We start from the raw sequence: 13,173 nt of genomic DNA on the forward strand, positions 1-13,173 counted from the left end.
AGAGGCCACCTTTCAAGCCAAGGACCAGCCTGCCTTTGCCAGCACCTTTTTCTGCAGAGCCCCAGGCAGCTGGTGGGAGAGTACAAAGAGGCCTGGAAAAGCCATAAACTGCACAATCAGCCCCTGCATCTTGGCCGCTTGACTCTGTTTATTGCTTCCTGTCCCCGAAAGCCCTTTACAAACAGAGAGGCTTTGAGGGGGGTGAGCCGGACCTGGTGGGTGGCCTGCCCTTGCCAGACATCCCACAACTCGGAGCGGGCAGCTTCCCTCAGCAAGTTGGTTCCTTTCCACTTCTTGCTGCCACCCCCAAAGGGAACAGGGGGTTGTCAGAGGGTGTGAGAGGGCCCCCCAGAGGAGGGTGATCTCCCCAGAGGGCTGTTTACTTTCTAATTGACGAAGGACAAGGGTCTCATTTCTACCAATTTCCTTGAAGGCCTGGAGGTTAAGCTCTAACGAGGTGTAGGAGGGGAGCAGGGTAAAACCTTAGCCTCTGACTGACCCCTGCGAGGTGGGGAGAGGAGCGGAGGGGGTGTTTTATTCTTGTTTGTATTACTCTTTTTTATTTTTTTGATCACACCTAACAGCTTGTGGGATCTTAATTCCCCAACCAGGGACTGAACCCGTGGCCTTGGCAGTGAAAGCAGAGTCTGAACCACTGGACCACCAGGGAATTCTCTGTATTACGTTTTTAAAAAGAGATCTCTCCTTGTCGACTGACTTTTCTCCCTTCCCTTCCTCTCACCTCTCCAACTTTCATCCACCCTGTCCCAGAATTAACTAATTCACTTCACAGCCTTTCCCACCAGTGCTGGTGGCTGAGATGTGACTCCTTCAGGGAAGAGCTGCAGGCCTGAAACGTTTACCTGGACACTCATGGCTGCGGGTGCCCGTGAGGGCTGTTTGCTGTGCTTTCCTTGCATCTGGGAGACCTGGGCAGGGTGGCTGTGGGGGGCACATGACACCTGTATGGTTGGAAGAGGGATGCTGTGTTTTGGGAAGCGGGGCATGTAGGAAGGCCATCTCCCAGAGCTGGGGCTGCCCCTCCCAGCCAGATGTGGGGGGATTGTCCCTCTCCAACCTTGGGCTCCCACAGTGGTCAGGGTCAGAGGCCTGAGTTCCCACCCTCCCTCTGCTGCCTGTCCGCATCCTCCCTTTGCTTGGCTTCCCTGACTTAGAAGCCAGTTGACAACAGATCCCTGATTTAACCCTGCTGGAAGTCCTCTCTGATTTAAAAAGCAGAGGGGATGCGTTGGCCTGCGCTCTCTGTGTGGACCTGTCGTGTGAGGGCCGTGGATCTGCTTGTACTTTTCCTCAGGGGCCGTCTAAGCAGTCTTTCCACGTGGGACCTCTGTGTCTGAGCCTGTGCTTTCGGTTGTGCAATTCTGAGCCTGCCCCACCCTCCCAGCTCCTTCCTGAAAGTGAAATGCTACAGTCCTTGCTCAAGAACAAAGGCCGGAGCTCAGCCCTGCATGGTAATGATTTTCAAGTGTGGCCACTTCCTCCTCTCGGGCCTGACTCACTCAGCTGCTGCATAGTATGGTTGGGATGGAAACACAACGAGAAGAGCCCAGAGCCAGAGCCGGACAGGGAGGCCCTGCTGGGGGTGGGAGCCGGAGGCTGGGAGGGTCCTGCCAGCCCTGGGACCCCTGTGGCAGAGGAGCCACATGGCAGGACCGGCCCTCTCACCTCTGAGCTGGGGTGCACCCCCTTCTTTTCTCTGTCCCTGTTCCAAGCCAATCCGTGCAGTCGCTTCTGTTCTGCTCCAGGGTGATCCCATGTTCCCAACCCTTCTGGAGTCTCGGTTTCCCTCTTTGTCCCATGCAGAGATCTGAGGCTCCTCATTATAAGTGGGGTGACAGTGCGGTGAGTGCTTGGGAACATGGGCTTTGGCGTAGAATCCTGACTCGGCCACTTCCTAGCTGTGGGGCTGCAGGCAGGTTATTTAATTCCTCTGTGCCTCAGTTTCCCCATCTGCAGGATAACACCTCCTGCCTCACAGGGTTGTTGCGAGGATTCCATGGAGGTGAAGTGCCCAGCATGGGGCCAGGTGAGCCCCTGCTCTCGGGCACATGCCCAGCCTAGAGCCTGGCCGAATGGAAAGGGCTTGTGGAACTTGCCCCCAGCACTGGAAACTGTCAAGTGCTCTGCACATGTAAAGTACAATCTGGGGACAGTCAGCACGTTCAGAGTGAGAGAATGATCTATTTTGGGATTTTTAGACGGCTGGGATCTGCAGACCTTGGCTGTAATGCACAGATGTTTCCCACTGTGGAAGCTGGGTTTTCACTCCTGCCTTTCCTGTCAGTCTTTCCTCTTTGGTTAGTTTGCACACGTACATGGGTTCCCCCCACATGAAGGTAGCGTGACTCCAAATTCATCCTGTATCCATGGGCCATGGGTCTGATACCCCTCCGGCTCCTCTGTCAAGGATTCATAAACCTTGAAGGATGAGTCAATCATGTTTGCCGCCAGCAAGCAGTGCTTTAGCACTAGCTGAATACCTCATGTTTTAGTGGTGCTCATTGAGGAGCCCTGGGACTAAGGAATGTCCAGCTGCTTTTGAAAGGCCTCAGCAATTGCTGGACCTTCCCCATTGTCACCTCACACCCCTTAAGTCTGGGTGACTTGCAACCCACTTGTAGGCTGGGGCCTTTGCGGCTACACCCTCTCTCTGACCCAGCCCTTGGGCCCATCCTGCGCTGGGAGGAAGGGAGCGCAGGGTCCACATCCCCAGCTGGCGGCTTCCCCGGGAGGGACAGAGCAGCCACGAGTTTGGGCTTGTGCGGTGATTTGGCAGTGCCTTTGTTGGATGACTGTTGATTAAGCCCAGGTGTGCAGACCCAATGTTCACAGAATCCTGGTTGACTCAGGCTGGAATGAAGAAAATGGATATTCAGGGCAGCAGGGAGGTGGCATGGATAATCCAAAAGCCATTTGTTTAGGGCTTGGAGCCAGAGATACGGTCTTTTTTCAGAGCTCCCTAAATCAGCCAGACAGGCGTTCTTTTTAATGTGTGCCTGCAGTGTATATTGGCTGTTCCAGGGACTCAACAGTCCATGAAACTCAGCTCAAACAGCTGTGAACCATCTGGGGGCTCAGGGCAGACACAGGGGACGTCAAGAATGAAAGGGATCTTGGAGATCATTTAGTCCTCTCTGCCCATTTTTCAGATGGGAACCTGAAGACCCAGGCAGCAAAATGACTTGCTCAAGGTCACTTGGCTGGTTAGTGATGGAGCTAAAAATCAGCATATAGGGCTCCAAACTGCATCACTCTGTAAGGTAGTGGTCCTCACGCTTTACTGGACGTTAGAATTATCTGGGGAGCTTGTTAACATGCAGATTCTTAGGCTGTGTTCCCAGAAATTCTGATTTAATAGTGGGGTGGAGAAGACATGTTCTTAGCAAACCCCTCAGAGGAGTCTGGTGAAGGTGGTCTCTGCCATCCTCTGAGATACATTGCTATAATGCAAAGCACATTTGCTTCTTAGACTGATAGAAAATCACATTCGTACTTCCCAAAGCCACGTGAGCAGGTTGGGAGCAGTGCGGGGAACAGGCAGAGACACAAACAGCTCTGGTTAAACCTAGGCTTTAAAACAGGTTGCAAATATGAATAACTGGTGTGTCAGAAGACTTGACAGCCCGCTGGTCTCTTTCCTGTAAGGCCATGCAATTTGGATGTGGTGCAGCCCTGGACAACCTTTAGGTCACACACGATGACTCCTTGTCCTTATCTGTAAAATGGCTCTGATGATGGTAGAAAGTTATCGTCTGCGGTGCTAGATTATTGTGAGGATAAACGCGATGCATGGGAACACAGCCTGGCACTCAGTAAATGGCAGGTTCTCTGATTACTAATTGCTGGGGGGAGCGGGGAGGGCAGGCCTCTGCTTAATGTCTTTATAGAATGGATTTCTGCTGAGGGTGTCATTTGAGGGCAAGGGTTCTGGTTCTGTAGCTACAGAAAGGGCACAAGTCCTTCCAGCCCTGGGGCACTGGGATGCAGCCACCTTCTTCTGCAGAGGTGTCATCATGGTTTGTACCTAGCACAGTGGTACCTTTCTCTGGCCCTGATCGGTCCCCCACCCCCACTCATGTGTTTGCATCTCTGGGAGGTTTCAGTGATGGGGAAGATCAGATTGAATAAGGACTCTTTCTCTCCATTTTCTTTTCTTTTTTTTAATTAATTAATTTATCTATTTTATTGGCTGTGTTGGGTCTTTTTCACTGAGCGCGGGCTTTCTTTTAGTTGCGGTGAGTGGGGGCTACGCTTCGTTGTGGTGCGCGGGCTCCTCATTGCCGTGGCTTCTCTTGTTGCAGAGCATAGGCTCTAGGCGCGTGGGCTTCAGTAGTTGCACCACATGGGCTAAATAGTTGTGGCTCACGGGCTCTAAAGCTCAAGCTCAATAGTCATGGCGCACGGGCTTAGTTGCTCCGCGGCATGTGGGATCTTCCTGGACCAGGGCTCGAACCCGTGTCCCCTGCATTGGCAGGCGGATTCTCAACCACTGCGCCACCTAGTAAGCCCTTTCTCTCCATTTTCTAGGGTTGGAGACTGAGGCCCCCTGGAAGCAAAGAAGGCTGGTTTTGGGACCCCACCCCCCAGAAGCTCCTGCCCTCTTCCCTTGACTGTGAGATTTGAGGGCCAGGGCTACCAGCCCCAGTGGGCTGAGGCCTTTCCCTGCACTCCCCCTCTGGGAGCTGGTCCTGCAGGGAACCAGGAAGCTGATGCCTTGGCCAGGGTGTGCCACTTCCTGGTTCTGGTTCTGGCCAGATTTGCTGCAAATCAGGTCAGCCCGACCTCACCCCTCACCATCAGTGCACCTGACTCTGTAAAAACCATTCTGGGCACATCTGGGCAAGAGAGAGAGGGATCGGGGCCTCATCTGGCCCTGCTGTCAGCCTAGTGCAGGGAGGGGCTCACAGGGTGGGCCGTGGGAAGGCTGAGGGTGCGGTTAGTGCGCACGAGTGTGTGTGTGTAGTAGGACAACGTGGCTGGAAAAACACAGCTTCTGAGTTGAGTGAGGAGAGGAGCGGATTGAGTGCCTGGACTGGGTGGGAGGGGTCAGGAAAATCTAAAGGAGGTGAGTGTGGCCCGTGGCTGTGGGGGCCTGAGGCAGCTGTGGCACCCACGGTGCCGTGAGGGAGCTGGTGTGTGTGGGACATGCGGGCGCAGGGGTGCGCCCCCACACGGGGGGAGGTCGCTGGCCCAGGAGACCACTATCTGGGTTCACACCCCAGCTCTGTGGCCACTGAGCTCTGACCTCGGGCAACACACACCATCTGGCAGTGAGAACGTGGGGTTTCTTCCTGCCTTCCTAACTGTGGCATCTCCAGAGGGCATGTGTGGGCACGTGGGTACGTGGCGTTGAGCATTGCAGGTGAGGCAGGGCCTCAGGTGGGGAGGGATGCCGGGCAGCTGGCCTCCAGGCGCCCAGCCACGGCAGAGGAGGGGTGCGGGGGTGGGGGGGGTGCAGGGGGTGGGGAGGGGAGGGAGCAGCCTGGCCTGGTAAGTGGCTCTAAACAATCCCATCTGCTGTCTGGGCCTGGTGGAATTTCGGATGGTGTCCCGGCTGCACGCCCTAGGGGGGCGATGGCCCTCCGGGCTGCCCGCCTGCTCTTTTGAAGCTGGGCCCCTCCCCAAGCCTCTGCGCCCCAGCCCTGGGCCTGCATTCCTCGGCTGCCAGAGGCAGCACTTCTGAGAAGGGCACTCTGAGAAGGGCACTCGGCCTGTGCTCCTGCTGCCCAGCAAGGGGCCCCTCCCCAGGGGACAGGCCCCTGTCAAACCAGCCCCAGCCCCCTGCAGCAATGGGAGGCTGCACGCAGGGACCCTGGAGCACCCAACCTGAGGTTCTGGAGGCCCCTGAGAAGAGCCTTCGCGCTGCACACTCTCCCCCTCGGGGCTGGATTCCAGGTCATCACGCCAGGCCTGACTCCAGTCTTACCGACAGCTGCCCCCGACTGAGAGCACGAGATCCCCCTCAGGAGCGTGTCTGAGGAGATACAGGTGCCCCTGATCCACACCTGAGGAAACGCACTCGGAGGTGTTCCACGCACCCAAGCAGCAGTGATCATGGTGGAAGCCCCGGCTGGCCCCGGACTCAAGCCCACCCTTAGCCGCTGTGCTCTTACCCCCGACTCAGCACTGGTAAAAACCAACTTGTGGTTTCCCCTCCGGGAGGAGCTTCCTGGCTAGACCCCACCCTGTGCCACCCCGGTGGGCTCCCCACACTGTGGTCTGACCCCTGAAACAGCTGTGGCATCGGCCGTCACTCTGCCCACCGGGAACCTCTGTGTCCCCAGCAACCCTACCAGGAGGTGGGCAGGGCCCTGCCCCTGAGGCTGAGGCTGGGGAAGCAGTGGGAGCCGTGGTGCCTGGTTCCCACCCAGGCAGGACTGGGGAGGGCTTGGCCAGATATTCCGGGCAGGAAGGATTGAGTCGGGATTCGAAGGATTACAAAAGTTTTAAAACCCTGGAGGCTCTGTGGTTTGCATTTTTCTTAAGATTGTTTTCTATCATCATTCAGTTTTTGTTTGATTTGGTTTGGTTTGGTTTTTTAAAATCAGAGACCAGTAAAAGGCAGAGGTTAAGAAGAGCATGGACTCTGGGGACAGATTGTTTGGATTCACATTTTGGCTCTGTCACTGACTGTGTGACCCTACATAAGTTATTTAAACTCTCTGACTCTTAGTTTCCTCATCTGTAAAATGGGTATAATAATTGCTTTACTGTGGGGCTTTGATGAGATAATGCATGCCACGTGCTTAGAAAGTGTGTGGCACATAGTACTCATAGATATTTGCTATAACTATTATTAGAAAGTAATTTTAATTACTGGACTTCTTGGACTTCCCTGGTGGCGCAGTGGTTATGAATCCGCCTGCCAATGCAGAGCACACAAGTTCGATCCCTGGTCCGGGAAGATCCCACATGCTGCAGAGCAACTAAGCCCGTGTGCCACAACTACTGAGCCTGTGCTCTAGAGCCTGTGAGCCACAACTGTTGAGCCCACGTGCGACAGCTACTGAAGCCGATGTGCCTAGAGCCTGTGCTCCGCAACAAGAGGCCGCAGCACTGAGAAGCCTGCACACTGCAATGAAGAGTAGCCCCACTCGCCGAAACTAGAGAAAGCCTACGACAGCAACAAAGACCTAACACAGCCAATAAAATTACATAAATTAATTTAAGTAAAAGTAATTCATGTCCATTGTAGATAATATGCATATGCAAAAATAACATAGCAAATCACTGGCAGTGATATCATTTTTATATTCTTTATAGGTTATTTGCTTATTTTATTTTATTTTCTAAAATATTTATTTATTTGGCTGCACCAGGTCTTACTTGCAGCATGCAGGATCATTAGTTGCAGCATGTGAACTCTTAGTTGCAGCATGTGGGATCTAGTTCCCTGACCAGGGATAGAACCTGGGCCCCCTGCATTGGGAATGCAGAGTCTTAACTACTGGACCACCAGGGAAGTCCCTGCTTATTTTAGTTTTAAACTTTTATTTCTTTTTTTCTTTTTAATTTATTCATTTATTTATTTATTGGCTGTGTTGGGTTTTCATTGCTGTGTGTCGGCTTTCTCTAGTTGTGGCGAGCGGGGGCTACTCTTCATTGTAGTGTGCAGGCTTCTCATTGCGGTGGCTTCTCTTGTTGCAGAGCACAGGCTCTAAGGTGAACAGGCTTCAGTAGTTGTGGTATGTGGGCTCTAGAGCACAGGCTCAGGTAGTTGTGGCGCATGGGCTTAGTTGCTCTGCAGCATGTGGGATCTTCCCAGACCAGGGATCGAACCTGTGTCCCCTGCATTGGCAGTCAGATTCTTAACCACTGCGCCACCAGGGAAGTCCCTATTTTAGTTTTAAATTAATGAACATGAATCAGAGTTTAAAAGACACAAAAGGATTTACAGACAAAAGTTTCCTTGATCTGTCTCTTATGACCTAGTTCTCCCCAGTGGAAACCTATATTGTCAGTTTCTTATGAATCCTTTCAGAGCCCTCTCCCTCTCCATATGTACAGACATATACACAGCATAATGCACTAGAGTATAGAGACTATACTCACTGTTCCATGACATGTATTGTTCCCCGAAGCAATGGGTCTTGGGCATAGAGACAGAGATGCCTCATTTTTGTCTACCATTGTATAGTACTCCATTAAATATGTGGGTGGGTGCAAAGGTGTGTTAGTGTGGGAAAAGGGGACAGGAGCTGGGACACCTGTTTCCAGGACCCTTCTCTGCTCTGAGCATCCCCCCCCCCCCCCAATCTTGGTTCCTTGTTCTGGACTCCCTGGACATGCTCAGATACTGAATTGTGTGGCATCACTGACTGACCACCTGTCCCAGGGGCCCAGACACATCTCCTGTTTCTGACCAGACTTCAGGGCTCAGCCCCAGACCGTGCAGGCCCAGCCTGTGGAGGGGCCTTCAGCTTAAATGCCTGAAGGAGAGGCCCGGGGAGGGGCAGCTGGCCCCTCTTTCCCAAGGAGCTGGACCTGGGCCAGCATGAGCTCATGCCTGGAGCCAGCCCAGCCTCACTGCCTTGCACCTGAGCTGCCAGTGCCCCCTTCTCCCACTTTGAGCCATTGCACTTGGTCCCAGGTACAAATACATTCCTGCCAGCCCAGAGGGGCTCCCCAAGGCTGCAGCCCCCGCATGGGGCAGAGGGGAGCAGCTTCCCCTCTGTCCACCGAGGTTTGATCTCCTCCCAGGCGCCTGGGTTGAGTGTCTTGGCTGAGCTGGTGGCGTTTGTTGATGGAGAAAGAGGGATTGTTGTAGAAATAGTCCCAACTACTCAGGTAGCGATGGAAAACAGTTGGTTGCCCAGGCAACTGACAACCTGAGTGGAGTGGTGAAAAGGTTTTTGTAAGGAAACTGCCATGGTTCTGTCTTTCCTTCTCGTAGACTTTGCGGGCAGACTCCTTCCTCCTCCCTTCTTCCCTGGACATGAGCTCCAGGCACCCCCAGCCTCTCCAGGAGCAACTCTGCCCCGTTAGGACTCAATTCAATTCACAGTTACTGAGTTCTTGCTGTGTGCCTGGCTCTGTGCTCAGCTTCAGGAATGCAGAAAGGTGGTCAGGCCAGATGAATTAGGAGTGTGAGATCTGGAATCAGATCTCCTGGGCTCAAATGTCAGTTTGGCCACTTAGCTGTGTGCCCTTAAACAAGTTCCTCGACTCCTCTGTGCTGCATTTTTCTAACTATAAAGTGGAAATAGCATTGGTAATATGTACCTCTTAGGGCCATAGAGAGGATGAAAAGGGTTATTAACATGCATAAGGCACTGGGAATAGTGGTGGTACGGAAAGAAGCAGGCGCTAAGTGTCATGTTGTCATTATCGCTATAATTACCATCATTTTACCAAGATGAGCCAAACAAATGACACGCCCCTCATGCCCGAGGAGTTTCACCTTGGACCTTTTCAACTGAAAGGCAGAGTTGACTTCTCAGCCCTTTTACAGCAGCCAAGCCCAATGTCTGGGCCTCAGGAACAAAGATGCACAATGGCGTCCTTAGAACTGAGGCTCTGGGGCCAATCCTTTCATAGGGGAGGGACCTTATTAACTTCCTTTGAAACCTCTTGCGCTAGTCCCTACCCAACAGCCCCCACTGGCTATAGACCTGGCCACAGAAGTGGAAATAGAGAAAAATTAGGAAAGAAAATATCTTTTTTTTCCCAATTTTTCTTCTATAGATTTTTTTTAAGAACTTTTATTGAGATACAGTTGACATACAATAAACTGCATACATTTAAAGTGTATCATTTGATATTTTTTTCTTATTAGTACTGTATGTAGGGCAATCCCAATCTCTCAAAGTCATTACCCCCCAACCCTGCCCTCTTCTATAGATTTTTAAAAGATATTTTTGAGGGAGGCAGATTTTTTTTCTGCCCCAGGCTTAGATTGGACTAACTGATGGGATATGGCCCAGAGGTAAGTGGCTAACCCAAGGTCACACAGCCGGGCGTGGCAGAACTGTGTCTGTCTCTCCCTCTCTTCGTCCTGTCCTCCTCTTCCTCTTTGGTCCAGCCAGGGCTCCTTTTCCCAGTGGCATGCCTGAGGGTCCTCTCTGCCCTTCCTAACACCCCCTCCCCCGGGAGGGGGCACAGGTGTGGCTGCCCAGCCACTCCGGGCGCCTCGGGAATGAGGCTGGCTTTGTTGCGGCCCAGCAGCTGTGGCCGTTTGAGTTTCCATTAAGCCGTTTCCGCGCCTTGGGCTAGAGCAGGAGGCTCGGCATTTAAAGGTCACCCGGCTTTTGAAGCTGCAGTGACATTAATAGCTTGGGAAGAAAACAAGCCTGTGCGGCACTGGAGGACAAGGCGCCTCTGTCAGGGCTGCCCCCCATCCCATAACCCTCCCCCCCCCAAGCTGGGTGCTCACACACGTACACACACACTTACACACTCGGACACACACACACACACAGACCCTGACAGCCTCTCTCTGTCTCTTGTCCCCACCGCTTTCTCCCCTTCTGGGGCCTCTCCAGCTCAGAAGCCAAGAAGCTCGGGCAGACGTCCCTGCGCCCTGCCCCCATCGCGTCTGAGGTGACAATTGGACAGGGATCCAGCTGCCCCAGGCCCAGCAGCCTCTCCATTAACTCTGCCATTACCCACTTGAGGTTTCCCGGGGACTGAACCATGGTTACACAAGCATCCCAGGGGTCATATGACCTCATTCTGGCCCTGCTGGCTTTTGCAGCCTGGATTCCTAATGAGACAAAATAAGCCTGGGCCTGGTCTTCTCATACGGGAAATGAAAGGGCTGGCAAGCAGGGTGTATCTTGCTTGCCAGTTCTAATCACTTGGTGGTGGCTTGCCCAGAGCACTGGGTTGAAAAGGCTTCTGAGGCTGTGGGTTCCATAGGACAATACCTGGGTGGATTAGTGATGTCTGCCAAGGACACAGGATAGAAATTAGTGGCATGTGTGCCTTGTATTTCCCACCTTGGGAATAAATTATTTGGAAACTCTTCCAGTCTGGGATCCTAAGACCTCTGGGATGGCTGGGTAGCTCCTCTCCCTTTTAGTCAGCCCCAGGGTGGGGGTGGGGCTGATTCTTGAGTTCTTGGAGAGAAGCGGCTCCGTATTCCCTTTCCCGGGAGCAGCTGTGGCCTGAGCCCTGGGACACCACCTAGTGGCCTGGCATGGCGGTGCCTTTGGGCTGGGCCCAGATCTTAGGCAAGAAGGGACAGCGAGTCCCTCTGCAGGCTGTGATCCCAGCAGTTACAGATAGATCACAAGATCCGGTCTGTCCCAATCCCTGGGGGTTTTCAGAGGCGGGAGATGGGGGCGTGCAGGGACAGAGCTGGCCTCGGGTAGTCACTCCAGAAGAATGAGGGGGAGATGGAGAAAAGTGTTGGCCAGTGGGACCTCTGGGGTCCTGGCCCCGCACCTCCTCTTGAGGCCTCCAGTTCTAACCCCTACCTTTTGGGGTTGAGTCCTGGTCCTCCCTGGAGGCAGCAGACTATCCATTCAGGTCTTGGAGGGTCAGCCTCCTGCACTCTGGAGCTGTCACTGGCTTGGAAAGAAGACCAGCCTGCCATCAGCCTTGTGTGTCAGAGAGGAGGCCCTCAGGCCAGGTGGCAGAGGGCTGGGGCATCTTAACTGTGTCACTGGGCTGCCTTGGCCTTGGTCGCTTTGTCTGTGAAGTGGGGTAATAATGCACACCCTGAGTAAATGAGAGGTTTGTCATGAGGTCTAAAAGAGAACGTAGAGGAGAAAAGAAGAAAGCACGCCCACCCCGCCATGGTAAGCTGGAGGAGGAAGAGAGGGGAAGGGAACCCACAGCTGCTGCGCTCCGACTTCTTTCCTCCCCTTCTTTCCTTGTCCACCTGATAAGTTATGTTGGAGCTGCTGTCAGACACCCACGTGGAGGCAGCAGGTTGGCTGTGCAAGTGTGGAGTTGAAGCGCATGTTCCTGCGAGACCTGAGGGCGAGAGAAATTTAGGAGCCAATATTCAGCGTGTAGATAGTATTTATAGCCATAGGACTGGATAAGATTGCTCAAGGTGTGAGTATAGCTCAGGAAAAGGGCCAAGACCTGGGCCGGAGGCCACACCAAGCTGTCTCGTCGGTGCTTCCTATGCTCAGGCATCTGTGTAAGTTCTATCACAACACCCCTTACGCGTAGGTATTATCCCAACCTTGACAAACAAGGAAGCTGAGGTTCAGAGAAGTGAAATAATTTCTCCAAGTCACACAGCCTTACCAGGCCCAGGCAGAATTGGAACCCAGGATTCTGGCTCCTGGGCTCTCACATCCACTATGTGGGCCCTCACCTGGCCCTGCAGGAGACTGGCTTGGATGACCTTGGGCAAAGTCGGGAGAAAGACTCTCGGGCAGCTGGCCCACCTCCCTGGGCCAGGCAGGGAGTGACTCAGGCCTTGGCTGTCTACGCATGCTTGGAGGGAAGCTTGGCTGTCTGCCGCCGCTGCCAGGCCTGGATTCCTTTCTGGGGAGGTGGAAGGCCTGGCTCCCTGGGACCTGGGGGAGGACAGGTGTGGGGTTTCTGCTTCCCAATCCCCAGGTTGTTCACAACCTGGGAGTTCAGGAAAGCCTTTGAGTCAGCCTCCGAGATGTCTAAGGGGTTCAGCAGGTTTAATTCACTTCCTTTTTCAGAAGTCAGGGGTTATCTCCCTCTGTTTCCCTGCCAGTAGCCGGGGTTCAGAGAAGTGGAGGAGTGATTTCCCCAAGGTCACAGAGCCAGTTCTGGGGCAGAGCCAACAGACTCCCCCCCCCCACCCCCCCCCACCCCGTGCTGTCTGGGTCACATTTCCTCTGCTGGAATGTCAGCCAGGCTGTGCCCAGGCTCCTGAGCCTTTCTGAGGTTTCTCGGCTCCTAGCCCTGCAAGCCTGACTTGGCATTTTTGGCTCTTAGTGGGTTCCTAATTTTGGCCTCTCTGCATACTGGCTGTGTGACTTTGTGCAAGTCATCTAACTTCTCTGAACTGGTTTCCACAGCTATAAAATAGGGACGATAACACCTATCTCTAGAGTTGTAAAAAAGATTAAATGTGAAAGTGCCTGGCACAAGCTCGTAAACCTAAGTTGCCTGCCTTAATTTTTTCATGTGTTTTAAACTGCTTTTCATTTGAGCGGTGCTGGTTGCAGAAGGCAGCCTGGCACGGACGACTCTGACCCTGAAGACAGTCCTCGCTCC

The 13,173-nt window shown here is 53.5% G+C and overlaps 1 protein-coding gene across 4 annotated transcripts in view; it reads left to right on the forward strand.

Annotated features, from left to right (window-relative positions):
• CUEDC1 (CUE domain containing 1) overlaps nucleotides 1-13,173 on the forward strand; it is a 79,741-nt gene that overhangs the window by 40,888 nt on the left and 25,680 nt on the right. The window contains exon 2 of one of the 4 annotated variants that reach the window (XM_057716398.1): nucleotides 5,954-6,150. The exons of 2 other annotated variants lie outside the window; for them this stretch is intronic. The gene's annotated coding sequence lies outside the window, so the exon portion shown is untranslated. Of the gene's footprint in view, nucleotides 1-5,953; nucleotides 6,151-13,173 lie in introns of those variants that run through there. One more of the 4 variants, XM_057716400.1, reaches the window with a different exon arrangement.

Source organism: Hippopotamus amphibius, chromosome 17 (assembly GCF_030028045.1).
Source record: "Hippopotamus amphibius kiboko isolate mHipAmp2 chromosome 17, mHipAmp2.hap2, whole genome shotgun sequence".
Classification (NCBI taxonomy): domain Eukaryota; kingdom Metazoa; phylum Chordata; class Mammalia; order Artiodactyla; family Hippopotamidae; genus Hippopotamus; species Hippopotamus amphibius.